Genomic DNA, 6761 nt, shown 5'->3' with positions numbered 1-6761 from the left:
ACAACATTCACTGTAATCATACCCCCCAGAGTTAATTACTCTCTACCTCATGTGTTCTGGGATCCACATTATACAACCAAATCTCTCCTGACACATAACAGTGATTGTCTGTCTGCATATCATGGTGAGAGAATATAATGTATTTAAGCAGTCTTATATTGTTAGATACTGAACTTAGTTTCCTACTTTTCCTGGCATAAATAATATATCAGCAAAGATTCTGTAATAAGGTTTGTTCACATCCTTAGCAATGTTATTCAAGTAAAGTAAAATAAATGGATCAAAGAATACTCTTGAAGGCAATGAGTGGTTTTGTGTGCGGGAAGGACTAATATTGCCAGGCCTTTTTATCTTTCCAATATTGCTACATTCAAACTCTGTCTAACTGCATCCTCAGCCCTGGTCCACTGAAAACCGTGGCCCTGCTGACCTTGGGTTTGTAGGTGGGGAAGTCAGACTATTTCAAATCCTCCATGTTGTGTTCTTGTTCCTGCATATGAAGCAGACAGTCTCAAGAAGGCTTAGTGTGCTGGGGTGCCGTTAGGTGATGTCAAGGGTGACTTTGGGGAGAGTGGAAGGAGAGGTTGACACTGCCTAGGGCCATGGGTGCTATCTGGACACTGGTGTGGCCTCAGCCCTCCTCCCTTGTCAGGCGTTGTGTCTACCCCATTGTGAACTTTGGAATTCACAAGTAAAGATGGTCAACTTAGCTTCCTGAGCAAATATTGCCTCAAAATTGGTGCATGTTGCATCACAGCCTGTCCCCTGATGTCCAAAGGTGGCCTGTTCTCTATGCTCCCAGTCTTTGGATTTTAATTGTGTCTCTCCCAACCAGGTTATAGAAAACAATTATTCATGGGTTTTTTGTCTTTCCCTTTTATTCCTTCTATTCTTTTCTTTCTCTCTCTTTTTTTCTATTACCCCATTCCTCTTTTGCTTACTATCTCTGTCTCTGTCCCCTAATGAGATATTTGATGAGTACTCAATTTTCTCCAACTCTGTCCATACATTTGAAAGTTGGCTTTATTGCATATTGGGTTCCAGGAACTGGGATTACAGTTCACAAGGACTATCCCTAACCTCTAATAGCTTGAGGAATATGCAAACCCTACACCCCTAATTTACCACATCCTCATTTCCTCCCCTCATTCTTTTCCCTATACCTGTGGCACATTCTTCTTGACTCCATAAATAAACTCAACTGGAAAGTGAACTTGAACCCTAGCTGTGTCCACACTGCACAGGCACAACTCAGTGTTTCTCTCTCATCTTCCCACTGTCCCCAGGACTCTGGGGCCTGGTGATAATGCTGGCATGTCCAGGCGCCCCGGCCCCAAGCAGTGGCTGACTAAACAAGGCTTTGTGACCATACTGGACATGAACCTGCTGGGGATGATCGTCGTGACTCTGAGCAAGGGGCCGCGTAGTCAACGTTTCCAGCATCGCAGGCAGATTGTCCCATGTAGGTGGCGGCTACAGAATCTCCAAGTATGGCATAGAGACCTTCTCGGACTCCCTCAGGTATTGCCCTGGGACAGGGCCCTGCCTGAGTCCCCTGTTGGTAATCCTCTGTGGGAGCATTTTGCCAGAGTTTTATTTCATCACAGATTTAGATGCCATTTTTTTGAGATCTCTCCATCAGCCTTTTTGCCCTTCCCCCTGTCTGGATTTAGCCAGACATTCCGTGGGACATCCTGTCTGTTGTGGTACAGGGAGGCATCCCAGGCCTAGGAAATGATGTCACATCCTCTGAGCCTTCTGAGGAGGCCCCCAGACAGGACATGTGTGAAGCAGATGGGAAGTGGGATAATTGGCTGCTGGGCCCATGTCCACAGCCACCGAGATGCTCGGGTGCAGGGAGCCCTTGAGGGGCGGGGGCGGCCTCTGACTCAGCAAAGCACACAGCAGCGGGCACTAGTGTGAGAGCAGCAGCAGCGCAGCCTAGGACAGCAGGGGTTGCTCCCTGACCCAGACACTAGGACAGCTGAGAGGGAGAGGGACAGGAGAGAGAAAGCCATTGTTGCCAACCCTGATAGGGGTTGTTACTAAGTCAGCCAAGGTGGCCAAGGCAGCCCCCAGATATGGGGAGGGTTCTGGATGCGATGTTTGAGCTGAGACCTGAAGACATAGTACTCATTAAGGAGGGGTGGACAGGGCGCTTGATGACAGGACGGCGTAAGCCCGAGGGAACGGTGAGAGTCACCTAACTGCCTGTGCTGTTGGATCTTCATGCACCAAAGAACAAGATCTGAACAAGTGTGGCAGGACAACAGTGGGCAGTGGAGTCCTGTGGGTTCTGAACACGTGCTGCTCTTCATGCTGTTGGCCGTGGAACCCACAGCGGTGATATACTGTGGGCAGCTGTTGGTTATAATGGGCATCTAGACACCTGCCAGCTACAGGGGAAAGAACGGCTGTGCATGTGGGGAGCCCAGACTGAAGGCAGAGGGATGCTTCCCAGAAGACAGCCCCAGCAACCCCGATGACAGATGGCCAGCGAGTCACCAGGGCAGAGGGGGAGGAAGGGGATCGAGGAGCGTAGAGAGTGAGATGAGCTAACCCTGGTGATGTCCTGGATGTGAGGGGCGAGAAGGAGATAGCCCAGTGGTGCTGCCTTGCAGCTGCGTCCAGGGGTTTGGAACTAGTGAGCTCGGTGTGTAAAATATGTCAACTCTACACACAGAGAATGCCATGGTCACGATTTATGTTGGCCTTCTGCTACACTTCCCAACATGCCAAGCTCTCTGGCTTATTCTACCAATAGCCTGTCTTGGTTGTTCATTGGGTTTATATGTGTTTTGTGTTTGCTGCAATACCTTGGACCTCCTTGCCTTCTGCCTATCTGTCTCCGAAGAGGGAGCTCACTCCCTTTGGGGTGAAGGTGGCTATAATAGAGCCTAGTTATTTCAAGAGGAACAGGACCGACACTGAGAGAGCTTTGCCACATGTCCAGGGGGTGTGGGACAGGGCCTGACCCAAGATCAAGGAGATCTATGGCACGAAGTTTTTGGTGTCCTGTGAGTGCACTGTGGACAGTGAGAGAACTAAACCTTGGACCATGATTAATGCCTGCAACACCATGAGCGTCTGTCCTCCTGCTCTGTAGGGGGGAAAGAGAAGTTCAGTTTTGTCACCAAGTGGGGACGTTCAGCCTTGTTCCCAAAATGCTGTGTGGTCAACAGGTCAACTAGAGAAGGAAACCGGGGTCATTACAATTGGAAACACTGTCCCAGCATTATTTAGAAGAGGAAACTAAAGACAGAGAGGGAAGATGCCGTGCACTCATGGCCAGATGGGTTTAGAGAAGACTGGTTTCCACTCTGTTAGCAGAGACTTATAGAGTCCAGATATACCCAGGAAGAGAGGCATGAGGTTGCTTAGTGTGGACCAAATTTCCTGATGTAAGGATGAGCCACGCCCCTGGGGAACTTGCATCAGTTAGTTTTGGGGCATAATCACTGTGTGTTCCAGGAATTCTTAGCAACTTTCCTCCTAGCATAGAGCTGTGAAAGAGTGGAGGGATGTGCCACTTCATTAAGGATGTTTTCTCAACCTCAACAGACCTAAAATTACTATCTGATTACATTTTGCCAACATGCAACAAGAATCTGTCAGAGGAGACGGACCACATGGAGCATGTGCTGACTACCTGCCACCCCCGCATCCGCTACTCAGCTGGCTGGGATGCCAAGCTCCTCTACCTCCCCATAAGCTGCATGCCCACTTTCCTGGTGGACGTCATCATCACATGGGGCCTCAAAAGGCTGGCCAAAGCCTTGTGAAGCCAAGATTATGGCGCCTGTTTGGGTGGGGTTAAATGCTGTGTAAGAGGTAATGTGTGCTAGGGAAAGAAATAGTGTGGAGAGAGGAAGCTGTCATATCATCAACTCACCTGGTCGACCTCCATCCTCCCCTCCTGGCCATGGTTCTCCTGGGATTTCTACCAGGGCCCCAGAGATGTTAGTAGGAAAGTGCCAAGTTATGCAGCAGAGATATAAGAATCCAATAACACTCTTGGTTGTCTTGTTGCCTTGGGTGGCCACTCAAGGCTTTGAGGCTCTTGGGACTATGTTGGGGGCACAATCGGGGAGGTTTGAGCTGGCAGATGGAGGTTTAGCCCACACCCCCTCTGACTGCTGCTCAACTCCTCAGGGTGTGCTTTAGCCTGGTCAGTCTACACCCTCCCACAGGGTAGAAATGACTTAGAGGTGGTCAGGGACCTCTCCTACCTTTGAAGATACCCGTATACATGGAGTGGGGGCAGGGAGAAAACCATCAACCTGGCTTCTCCTCCTTATGTGTCAACTTGGCAGGCATTGGCGGAAGGTGTCTCAATAGGGGTCTTTCCAGAGCACACGTAACCAGGGTTTCAGGTGACTTCAACACATGGCGTTCCTTTGATTATGTTGCCCTAGAAACACTTGATAAGTTCAGCCATGCTCAGAGATTTTATTTTATTTTTTTCTGTTGCTACCCAAATTCTTAGTACTGGGTTATACTCTCTTTGGAAAACTACCCTTGGATTTCAGACATACTAGGTGAAATCCCTGTCTGAATCTGGGTTTCCTCATCCCAATCAGCACCCAGAATTCAGTCCTTAGAAATCTCAGTCTATGACAGTCTCTAGGACTCCAGGGAAAAGGCAAACAGAGTGGCCAATGTCCCTCAGGATGCAGTAATTGTTTGCAACAAGGAGGATGTGATCCCAAAAGGAGAGTCTGACTCAGAAGCCAGGAAAGGAGACAAGGAAGAGAGTTAAGGCTGGAAAACTGCCAGAAGGAAACTCCCAGGATTTGTGTGAAGGAACAATGAAATGAGTTACAAAAAGCAGGTGTGATAGCTTTTACGTGGCTATTCCCTGAAGATACTCTTTCCATAGCTGTGGATGGCATTGGGGAGTTGGGGTGCAGACCTGTGGGAGCGGAGGCCGGTGCCATCTCAGAAGTCAGGGGGTGAGAGGGATGACCCGAGGAGGGGCTTGAAGAGGACAGGTGGATTCTAAGGGCTTCCTGCCATGCAGGCCAGTGGCAATGTTTCCCTATGAGGGTTTTCTCTAGTTCTGGAGTCACAAGAATAGACAGAAGGACAGGCAAGCAAGAGGATGGCAGTTGGTACTGGCAGTCTGAGATCCCTTCCCTGTGGTAGCTGAGCCTTCCTGCCCTCAGTAGCACCTGCTCTGTGTCCCCCAGAGATCGACTATTACCTACAGTGACTGCCCTTCCCTAGTGCCCTCCCTCTGCCCTCCAATGCCACATCCCTGGCACCTAATTTCGCCAGTGGCATGGAGTGAGACTCATATTTGGACTCCAGTCTCTCATTTTCTGTTCCTTTATACTGAATGCTTGTAGTGTGCTGGGAAAATTCCCAGAAATTCCCTGGGGCTTCCTCAGACCCGGCTCTGAGTCCTCAGTGTTCTGGGGTCGCTGTGAGTGTGGTCTCAACAGAGAAAGCACTTGCAGAATGGGACGCATATACCCAGGCTATGGTCTCTTTGTAGCTGGGAGGCACCTCCCTATGTCTAGGTTTCTTCCCTCAGTGTAACAGCTGAGGACAGGGAGCCTTTAGGTGACCTAGTGCTGTTGATCAGATCCGTGTTGGGTGTGAAAACAGCAAGTGAGCTCAGATTATCGGAAAACTTGAAGTGAGCATTGGTGTGGAGCACGTCAGGCTGAAGCCGTGAAGATGGCCAGGGAGGGTCGTCATTGAGGACCAAGGCCCTGAATGTTCTAGGGTCAGTTCCCTGAGTGTCTTTCGATGGTGCCCCACTCAAATGCCATGCAGCAGTTTCATATGCAATCTGAACACAGAAGACTTTTCTTTTTGGTTTCCATGATTCCTTCCCTCTAAATACAGACACACACACACACACACACACACACACACACACACATTCACACTCACACAGAGACACACAGACCAGGAAAACAACCTTAAATGAAATAAGAGGCTGGGATTCACTTGACAGCTCCCTGAGTAGTGGTTCAGGAGGTTGGACTCACAGGGGTGCTCTCCAGAGACCCAGAGAGCTGTGATGGTGCAAAACCCTGGCCCTCTACACTGGGCTATACTGTGGGGTGCACCTACACGGAGGGTTGACCCCTGGTCACATCATGGACTATGAGTCAAGGGTGCCACCTATGCCTTGAAAGAACAATCATGGCCATAAATAAAGTCTCCTGTAAGCAGTCCATGTCACCTTCTGGACTCCACACCCTCAGCAGAACATCCCCTTGTCTTCCTTCCTGACATCTTTCCTCAGTCAGGGAGCCACGTCCAGTCCCACGGAGCTGTGCAGGGACAGGGCCCCATCCCACAGTGTCCCCTGTGCCACAGAAGATGCCTTCACTCCTTCCCTTTTCTGCCAGTATCCTACCTGAGGTTGGTATGGCTATTCAGTCCTCAGGAGAAACTGTCATCCTCTCCAACCACCTGACCTCCAATGCCTGCAGGACATGTGACCCTTCCTTTCTGGGTCCCCATGCCAGGCTTAGGAGGGGCTGCAGGCTGCAGGCTGCAGGGTGCAGGGCAGGGCACATGTTGTACCTTTAACGCAAACTTCCTGCCTTTTCCAGCTTTTGTTTTTCTTTTCTACAACTGCTCCCCTATAGGAGTCCCCTCCTGGGTGGAGAAGTGGAATGGGTTGTGTGGCCCTGAGGCTGAAGAGTGGTCCCCAGGAGCCTGACCTGGGCTCCCCTGAGGGCCTGATTCCATCTGGTGAGTGGCCGCAGCCTGAGGAATGCCACCAGCTAAAGAGCACAGTA

The sequence above is a fragment of the Microcebus murinus genome, chromosome 10 (assembly GCF_040939455.1).
Source record: "Microcebus murinus isolate Inina chromosome 10, M.murinus_Inina_mat1.0, whole genome shotgun sequence".
Taxonomy (NCBI): domain Eukaryota; kingdom Metazoa; phylum Chordata; class Mammalia; order Primates; family Cheirogaleidae; genus Microcebus; species Microcebus murinus.
The sequence above is the reverse complement of the archived record's forward strand: the minus strand, read 5'-3'. Positions refer to the sequence as shown.